Here is a 9,050-nt window from a genome sequence, read left to right on the forward strand (position 1 = left end):
GGTGGGGGGGGCTAGTCTGTCCTTATCCTTTATGCTCTGCCTTGCCCACTCTCTAAAAATCGTTGGCCCTGGTTCTTTGGAGCTCAAAGCATAGCTGAGTAGAAAGTCTGGAGTCTGGCTTTTGCAGGGATGACGAAGATTTTGCCTATATAGTAGGTGAAGACCTGAGAATTGTTAACAAATGTCTCTACAGCCGTCTTTAAGGTTTTCTGTATGAAAGTAAAATACATGAAACTAATGTAGTAGCAGCCATGTTGAGGGCTTTGTTTCTTCTAATGTTTGCTCTTTTATTTAGGTAAGACTCTTTTGGAGGGGGAAGACTAGTGCAAATGCAGAGTAGGGAATATTTGCTCTCGGTTTCTCTTGTAAAAGAGAAAGATCATGAAAGTTTGATGGGTGAAAGACATGTCACCCTCTTAAGTAGTGTTAAGTTTGTGTGTGTTTTAACTTCTTGCCTTTGGGCATTTATATTTTGCCCAGAGTTGAGGTGTTTGTAGAGTGCTAGCACAGATTTATCCTTTTTTAGATATTACAGAACATGTGGAAGCACTTTGAAAATCACGTTGCAAATAGGATTTCATCCTGCCTCCAGGCTTTGTTCTGTTTGTGTTGGACAGGGATTCCAGTAGCTGCTCACTCATTGTGCTTTGAGGATGCTGTACTGCAAACAGATTTAATGTTGTTGAAAGGTTTTCTATGTTGGCACGGTTCTTGAAGCTTTTCCTGTGCTACATCCACAGCTGATCCTTTTTGTTAATTAAAGTCCGTAAGTGTGCTGTTGGATTTTGAGCAAATCTGATGCATCTATGGATCATCTTTATTTCAGCAGAGAAGATGGTCTGTGAAAAGTATTGGCAAAATTCCTATTACATTGTTGCTTTAAAATTCAGGGAAGTGGATTTGATGCACAGTTGGTTCTCTCTAGTGCTGTGCTCATAAATTTGGAGGTGGCGATAATCCTGGGCGCGTACTGTTACTTTTAGGCAATAACACTTTTTTCTTTTTTTTTGTTTAACAGTCTGTGTTTTTCTACTAGTTGGAGTGGCTGTGTTGTAACCAGCTACTGCTCAGATTTTCTCAGTTATCTTAGTGTGTGTAGCATGTATTTACAGATAGCTCTTCACCACGTTGGAAATCTAACCATGCTTGAGGTGGTAATCTGACACATACAAAATAGGGCCTTGGAATGGCTGCTGACTTTCCTGCAGTGCTCTTCTGCCTAAACTGCTTTGAATCCACTGAAGTTGCATTGAAAGAAGAGCCAGGATTCTGGAGCGTACAACTGAATAGTTTTTTTTACACTCCACCGCATCAGCAGAGAGACAGGTGTCTATCTATCCGCAAAGGTATGAAAAGGATGTTAAACTTGTGTTTAGACAAATGTGACTTGTAGACTTTTGCTATTCCATTGGGAACATAACGGTATTGCTCTCCTAACTTTTGTGAAGTGGAGGCATAATACATTGCAGCTTTTATAGATATACTCAGAGTTGCCTCTGAGTCTTAAATGTGGCACTGTTACAGCTGCTGGAAAATCTGTGCAGAAGTGTATTTTCAGGGGCGAATTCTCTTCCACTGTCCTAACAAACTAAAAAGTAACTACTGTGTTTCAGTAGTGAATCCTCCCTCTGAGAGGAAAACTGTGCCAGATAAAATGCCCGACGGAGACATTGTATTTAAAACTATTCAGAAGTAGATTATTTTAACAGACATGATAGCTGCGCTTATCAGTGCTATAACTTATTTTTACACAATCTTTATACATCATAATGGCAAAAAATGAATTTCATTGACATACACATTTTCAAACTTGCTTTCTTGTTCCAGACGCTACCTCACTGAGAACATGCAGCTGTTCTATGTTTTAATGACTAAAATATTTGACACTAGGGCTTCTTTTGTCTGAAATGCCTTTTCGAATGTCCCTCTGGGTAAGTAGTTCTTATTCATACAAATGCACTTTAGAGTAACTGGCCTGTGAAATTTATATCAGAAAAATTAGGTCATTTCCCTCTACTTAACAGAACTAAACAAACCAAACATTTGCAAGTTCTTGGTGGTTCTAACCAACTGGATGTGTTAAACAGAATATTAACAGCTGATTGCTACCTGTGGTTCTAGAAGATGGAACAGTCACATATATCTTGGATTAATTTAATTAATTTCATTCTGTCACTTTCATGTTTCTGGTGGTGAGTCTCTTTTGACCTTAATGCGTCTAAGGCTACTGTTGCCTGTAGCCTGCAAGTTTACTTGCATATTTTATTCCATTTATTCCAACTGGAAAACTAAACATATCAGTGAAAAAAGTCCATGTGGAAGAGTAACAAACCACATTTGTATTTTTGAATTTGAAGTCCAGGATTTGCTGCTGAGTGCCTGGTGTCATGTGAGTTAGCCTTTCCAATGAATCTTGATTTCTGTGTTAGTGTTGACAAATAAAAATTGTATGGATGCAGTTGTACATTCACACATAAAAGAATTGACTTTTCAGAGTAAATACTCTTCAGCTGTTTCCTACCTACCCTTTGCTTTGGTGGGAGATGTTTGGAGGACACCGTATTGCTCTGTATTGAAGCAGAGACAGAAGAAAAGGGAACAACTTGCACTGAGCCCTGTAGCGTATCCTCACCGGGACCTGCGAGTGTCGGTTCTCGTGCCTGGGGTCCCTGTGACCCGGCAGCGTGTTACGTCATTAGGCCATACGTGGCCCTGCTGAAACCGCTATCAGTAGGAAATAGACCATTTCTGTCACTTTGCTGTGTGCTCTCGCACCACTAGTATCTGCCCAGTTGTCCTCTTTAGTTTTGGAATTTACATATTGAACTTTATTGCTTAATGTCAAATTTATGAATCTCATGTTAAAAATAACTTCTTATTTTTAGTCAGTTTATAAATACAGCTTGCCATGCCATTCTGTTCCTTCAGATCAGAAAGACTGATACTCAGCACAGGTAACTGTGGCTTTTATTTTATGTCTTAAATGCACTTCTAGTTTGAAATAATAGTAGCTGTGAAAGAGTTTACCAGCATGTTGATGCTGAAGTGCCTTTAAGTTAGGCATGTGATATTTTTGACTGTGAAAGCTTGAGATGCTTGAATAGTCGTTGGAAACTATGTTAAGTATTTTTAAGAAGTTAATGTGACAAATCTGCTGATTTCTGAAATGTTGCACAGCCTTACACGTTAAACACTACAAATCCCTACCTCTTAAGGCATGAACTGATGTTAGCAATGAACAATAACCATTTGTATCGAATGCTAACCCAGCAGCAAGCAAAGGTACATTTTAAAAATCCTGCAGCATTTAAGATCAGAGGAAAAAAGCTTGAAGACAGCTAATTATAAAAGAATGGTGATGATAACAGAAGGTGCGAGACTTGCCTCCAATATATTCCTATGTATTCTTGTCACGATTAAAGGGAATGTGATGCAATCCCTAATCATTAAACTTTTCACACTTGTGTCCAACCCTTAGTTTTATTTGAATAGCATTGCAAACAAGAAGTTTTAAATGAAGCTTTTTACTCAGTTTTAAAACACTCCTGTCTTTGGCCAAGGTAAAATTCATAAATTGTTTAGTAAACTTCAAATTGTTTTAAAGATATGACTATTAATGTTTAGAGCCATAAAAATGATTTGGATGTCCTTGCAGAAATATTTCTTTTAAATGTAATTTAGGTGTTGGAAATCAAAAAGTTTTCACTGGGTTATACTTTTTAATTCTGGGTGGTTTGTTTTTTTTAAAACTAGGGGATTTCCAGTGTCATAAATGGAAACTAAATTTTTTGCAGGACTTGAAGAAAAGGTACCATGTGCGCCTGTGCAGTGTGTTTATAAAACTTTGTGCTATCAACACTTTCTTTTCTTTTCTTTTTTTTTTTAAAGAAAATTTTAAATTTACTTACTGACACCGAACTCCTGGAAAAGTAGGAATCGCACATCAGAGCGAACACCCGAAAACCTAGGTCTAACGGTACATACCTGAAGCTGTAAAGGGGCTAGGAGAAACAGTGGGTTTAAGCCTCATCAAGGGAAATTGAGGATAGGCATTAGCAACAACTCGCAAAACAACCTCCCTTTCTAACAGTGAGGCATGTAAGTTGGAGAGTAGAAGGTCTACCCTGTTGATCTCCAGTTACAGAAATGTCATAATACTTTAAGGCTGACTTCTCTGATGTAGATGTGGAAGTAGATCCTGCCTTGAGGCAAGTGCTGTCCTACATAACCTCCCGAGTTCCTTCTTTGCCTTGTTTTAGGGATTTGTGAGAATATGAAGAATATAGCATTTGTGTATCCTGTATTGAGCTTTGCTACTTCGTCTTCAGTAGTCCTAACTGGAAATGTTTGTTATTCCCTCACAGTGTTGTTTCTGTTCACACTGATAAATATGATATGAGAATCAGTAAGTGAAATGCACAGTATGCCTCTTAGGTGGGTGTGATGTGAAGGCACATGGAGAACGACTGGTATAGATACGGCTTTGTTTTTAGAGTTAGATTCTTTTGACCCATGCTATTCAGAGACATTTAGCAGTCATAGGCTGTTACAGCTCCTGTTTTGAGGGGTTTAACAGGTTGATGAGACGTTTTCATTTCTGGTGACTTAGGGAAGTGGAAGAAGTTGGACCCTAAGGACATGTCTAGCATCGTAACTAACCTGTAGCTTTGACTAAGCAGAATTAAGCTTAGTTTGTTGATGCTTAATCATGGAGTTTCTGTTGTCTGTGCTTCTGCAGTTCTGTCTAAGCAAATATCTGTTTCAAACTGATAAGTTAAAAAAGCAGGGGCATTGGTGTGAGAGAGGAGAGAAATAAAGTATTGAACATTGGGATGTAAATCTTACAGAAGTCAGTGGAAAAGTAGCTCAGTTTTAAGACATATCCAGGCTTTCTGGATTTAAGCTTATGTCTAGTAGCAAGACAGCATTTCACTGTGGAGCTCAGGCTTTAATTCTTGAGCAATACCAATTCCAGAAGCATATCTACACATGCAGATGCCAAATAGTCAGTCTCACTGTTACAAATAATACCCCAGTTGTAGAGAGAATAGTACTTACACAGAGGGGGAAAGAGGAATGTTGCTGCCTTTAGGAAAAATACCAAGGAAATGGTGGTGTGCTTTTCTCCGTGGCAGCTAGTTCCTTAGCACAGGACACCTTGGCCAAGGCTTACAGTAAGCCATTTCATGCGTCCATCTAGTTTCAAATGTAATCTGAAGAACCTAATCTGTTATTGCAAATAAAACAGCGCATGTGAACATCTGCTGATACAGAGGGAACTTCAGTGATTTGTGTAGCTGCGTCTGTTTGGAAGAGAGTCTGTAATAGCATATTACCAGGCTTGAACAAACAAAACTGGCTCAAGTGAGTTGTCCAGGTGGAAGGCGTTTGGGTGAAGGATCTTTCTTTTTGCCAGCTATTATTGTTGAACTTTGAAATTTTGAAAACTGAGTCAGCCAAGTATTTGTGAAAGAAATGAAAACAAAGAAAGAAGATCAAGGCAGTGTTTCTTGTACTAGGACACGGATGGTAGATCTGTTTTGTTTCTGACCTGATACATCAGCCCTTGATGTTTTCTTACGAGCAATTTCAATAGCGTATATTTGGGGGAAGGCAGCAGGACAGCTTCACCAAAAACACTTGATATGGTAACTTAAGTTGTTAATTTTTAGATGAAGTTGGAAAAAGTTTAAAATGTGAAAAAGAGTAAAGTTTCTCAAGCACTTTTCAAGTTCTAAGGGTGTTTTGCTATGTGCCAGTTTAACTTGTTTCTGTGTTGATTGCTTTCTGTTTGACTTGAGATTACCGAATACCACCGTCTGTGAAAGAGAGCATAAAGCCCAGAGGTGAAGAGGGAAAGTGGTTTTTTTTTTTATTACTTGCTATACCATCATCTCATCTTTTTTTTTCCGAAAATGGTAATATAAGCAATACTTCTATTTAAAAATGTTTGTGTTAAGGGGTTCTCCAATAGCTCCTGAAAGTATTTTATTTGGATTGAGCTTTTATTTTATGTTACTTTGTGTGTGGACTCTGCCCACAAGGATTCTTTCTTTTAAAGCATTGGTGGCTAATTTCTGGTATAACGATTAAATCTCTTACAGAGCATCTTATGGCTGAGAATTGCTGATGTCATGACTATCATTCATTGGTTGCTATGGAAATTAAGTAGGAATGCATTCAATATTAATACTGCATTTCTACTATGTGCACTTTCAGGATGGAAAAGTATTCACTTTCTCCAGGAATGCTAGCTGCAGTGATCCTTGTGACAAGGAGTGCTCTTTGCAAGTATGTCTAGGGTACGCCCTTCCTTACTGTTCTGCAAAGTCATCAGCCACCGTGGTATGGCTTATGCAGTTCACATTGATTTTGTGCACCCAGTAATTATGTGTCCCAGTCCTTGAGTGTGTTTGTGGTAATGTGCCATGATGGATTTGCATGAGTTTTTACTTACGTAGAACAAGTCGCTGCCCAGGCCCTTCACAGGGTGTTTCTTCTCCTTCAGTTTGAAAGAGAAGTTCCTTTCAGAGATCCTGAAAGGTTGTGTATAGAAGTGTGGGATTTGTGTATCTGCTTTTCAAAGTGATTTCCTGTGGCGGGACAACAGAGTTTGGTGTGATGGTTTATTTTTGTTAAGTCCTGAATTCTGGTGTTTAACTTCCATTTCAGGCTGTAAGGAGCAGACCATGTCTTAATCTACTGGTAGCTGTATTTTCTTTCTCTATTAAATTTTGAAATGTCATTCATAAAATGCTGTTGCACTAATAAGTTGAGCTAATATTTCAAATTTAAGGTTAGGTAGTGATATAATTACAATTTAACACTTCTGATTAAAATGTAAGGGTAGTAGAAAAGGTCTCATTCTGTAGAAGAGCTGTTTGCCAAGTTTCTTGAAGAAATATTTAAGTCTTTGATTACTACCCATTAAAAGTCAGATAGCTATTGTAGCACTAGGTAAATACAGGAGCCATGTATATTTACTCTCAGCCTGGTGGGGGAAAAAAGTTTTTAGAAATAAGCCTGAAGACTTGGAAGGGGACCTGCTGCTTAAGGGAGACTTGGCAAAAAAAAAGAAGAGGACCACAGAATTCTGATTATACAGTTGAAAGTTATTTTCACAAGAAAAACTTAAAAATATATTGGTATCTATAAGGAATTAACACACCACCATCCCACCCCAGAAAAAAACCCAGGAAGAGTTTTGAAACCGCCTGTAAAATGTACAAGGCCACTGGAACTGATAGCGATGAGCTACTGGCTTTTTCAAAAATGGTGCAATGGGAAGAACAAGGTTTTTTTTGATGAAGGGCTTAAAGTGTAAAGTGTAAGTGCCAACAAAGCACCTTTTGTCCTCTATGTCATAAAGAAGTATTGTGTGGCAGTGTAATTTCTTTTATAATTCAGAATTGATTGATGCTCAATGAGGTCTGTGGATTGTATCCTTTTGGTGTGGGTAGATGCACTTGATATGTGCAATAATGTCCCCATTCACTGGAGTGGAAGTAGTATTGAAGACTGCAGCTAAACTTGCTGTCTCTAGCAGCAGTGGCATGACTGATTGCTAAAAGTTGGAGCATGGGACTTGAATAGAGGTTTGGCAACACAGGGGAAAATGGTTGTCTGTTTTGGAGTGTGACATGAGGCAATATTTACCCTGCTCTGTTTCTCCCTTTTCCAAGCAAAAGGCAGGTTGCCAAGTACAGGGACTGAATGGTTTGGATCTTCAGTTGGAAACATTTTGCCTACACTGGGATAAATGAGATGTGCCGTTAGCTCAGGAAATCTGAAAGTTATCCTCTCTTTGTCCGATACTTTGCTTAATGGTCATGCAAACTAGATGGCTCATTCCATGCATGTATCTTTTTTTCTGTCCTCTATAAACCTCAGCTTTGTTCCTGTCTATATCCCTTCCTTTTTAAAGAGAAGTTGACAAACTTTCTTAAGTTACTAAACCCAAAACTTTCCCATGACAAATATGCACAACCACAGAATTTCTGCATCTCTGGAACTTCCAGAGGAGTCATGGCAGAACCGAAGACCAATCTACGATAGCTGTTGATATAAGTATGTACTTTCAGACACATAGTAAATGTATCTTTAGTTGTTACTATTTGTGTATTTTTAGGATTAAAATTTTCTAGTTAGCATGCCTTCTGGAGAAATGAAGATCTTGTGCAAGTGTTCAGCAAGCTCAGCTGAGGGAGTACAGTTGCTGTTTTGGCAGCTCCAGCATTCAATTATAAACCTTCAGCCTCACAGAGCTCATTTTGAAAAAGCTCTAAAGTGTCAGATCTCTTTTATTTACCCTGTAGTTTCTATGCAGTTTATTTTTCAAGCTGTTCTCCAGCTGTGAGGGCTGGTTTAAATGAAATTCTTGCAGAATGGTTCCGTCCAGATTTACTCTGTTTTAAAAATGCCACATAGTGAGATTTAATGTTAAAGCCCTCTGTCATTTAAGACAGTCTCTTCTAAATCTTTCAGCAGTTTAATGATATGTAGGGTGATATGTAGAGTCCCCTCTTTTGGAGCATCTTGCCTTGCATGAAAAAAACCCTCAACTTTCAAATTTCTGTTAAATCTTTAAAACAGTCTGAGTTTGTCCATTTAGTTGAATCTATTATGTTATTCTGATAGAGTGCTTCAATATGGTGCTAAAGAGTGAAATCTTTTTTTGTCCATCCAGTTAAGTGTGGTATTCTAATTAATGAAACAAAAACTCCGAGATTTCAGATAAGTCATGACGGAATATTCTGTGATGGAGTGGGACTTCTCAATAGATTCTCAAACCTAGGTTTACCACTGCATTAAGTGACACAAGTATTGATTCTGATATTTTAAAACCATTTCTTCACTCTCTGGCTAGTCTAGAATATAAATGCTGAATTGCATACAATTCTTACAATGCCATGTAAATTGGGGTAAGTTTCTTTGACCTATACCTCTTATTACAAAACTTCAGAAAGTTTTTATTTAATAGTTTCTATGGTTTTCTTCAAGAGTTAAGTACTTTGAATAAGGATATGAATGTTTCTGAGAGAACATTTCTT

This window comes from Fulmarus glacialis, unplaced genomic scaffold (assembly GCF_000690835.1).
Source record: "Fulmarus glacialis isolate BGI_N327 unplaced genomic scaffold, ASM69083v1 scaffold34226, whole genome shotgun sequence".
Lineage (NCBI taxonomy): Eukaryota > Metazoa > Chordata > Aves > Procellariiformes > Procellariidae > Fulmarus > Fulmarus glacialis.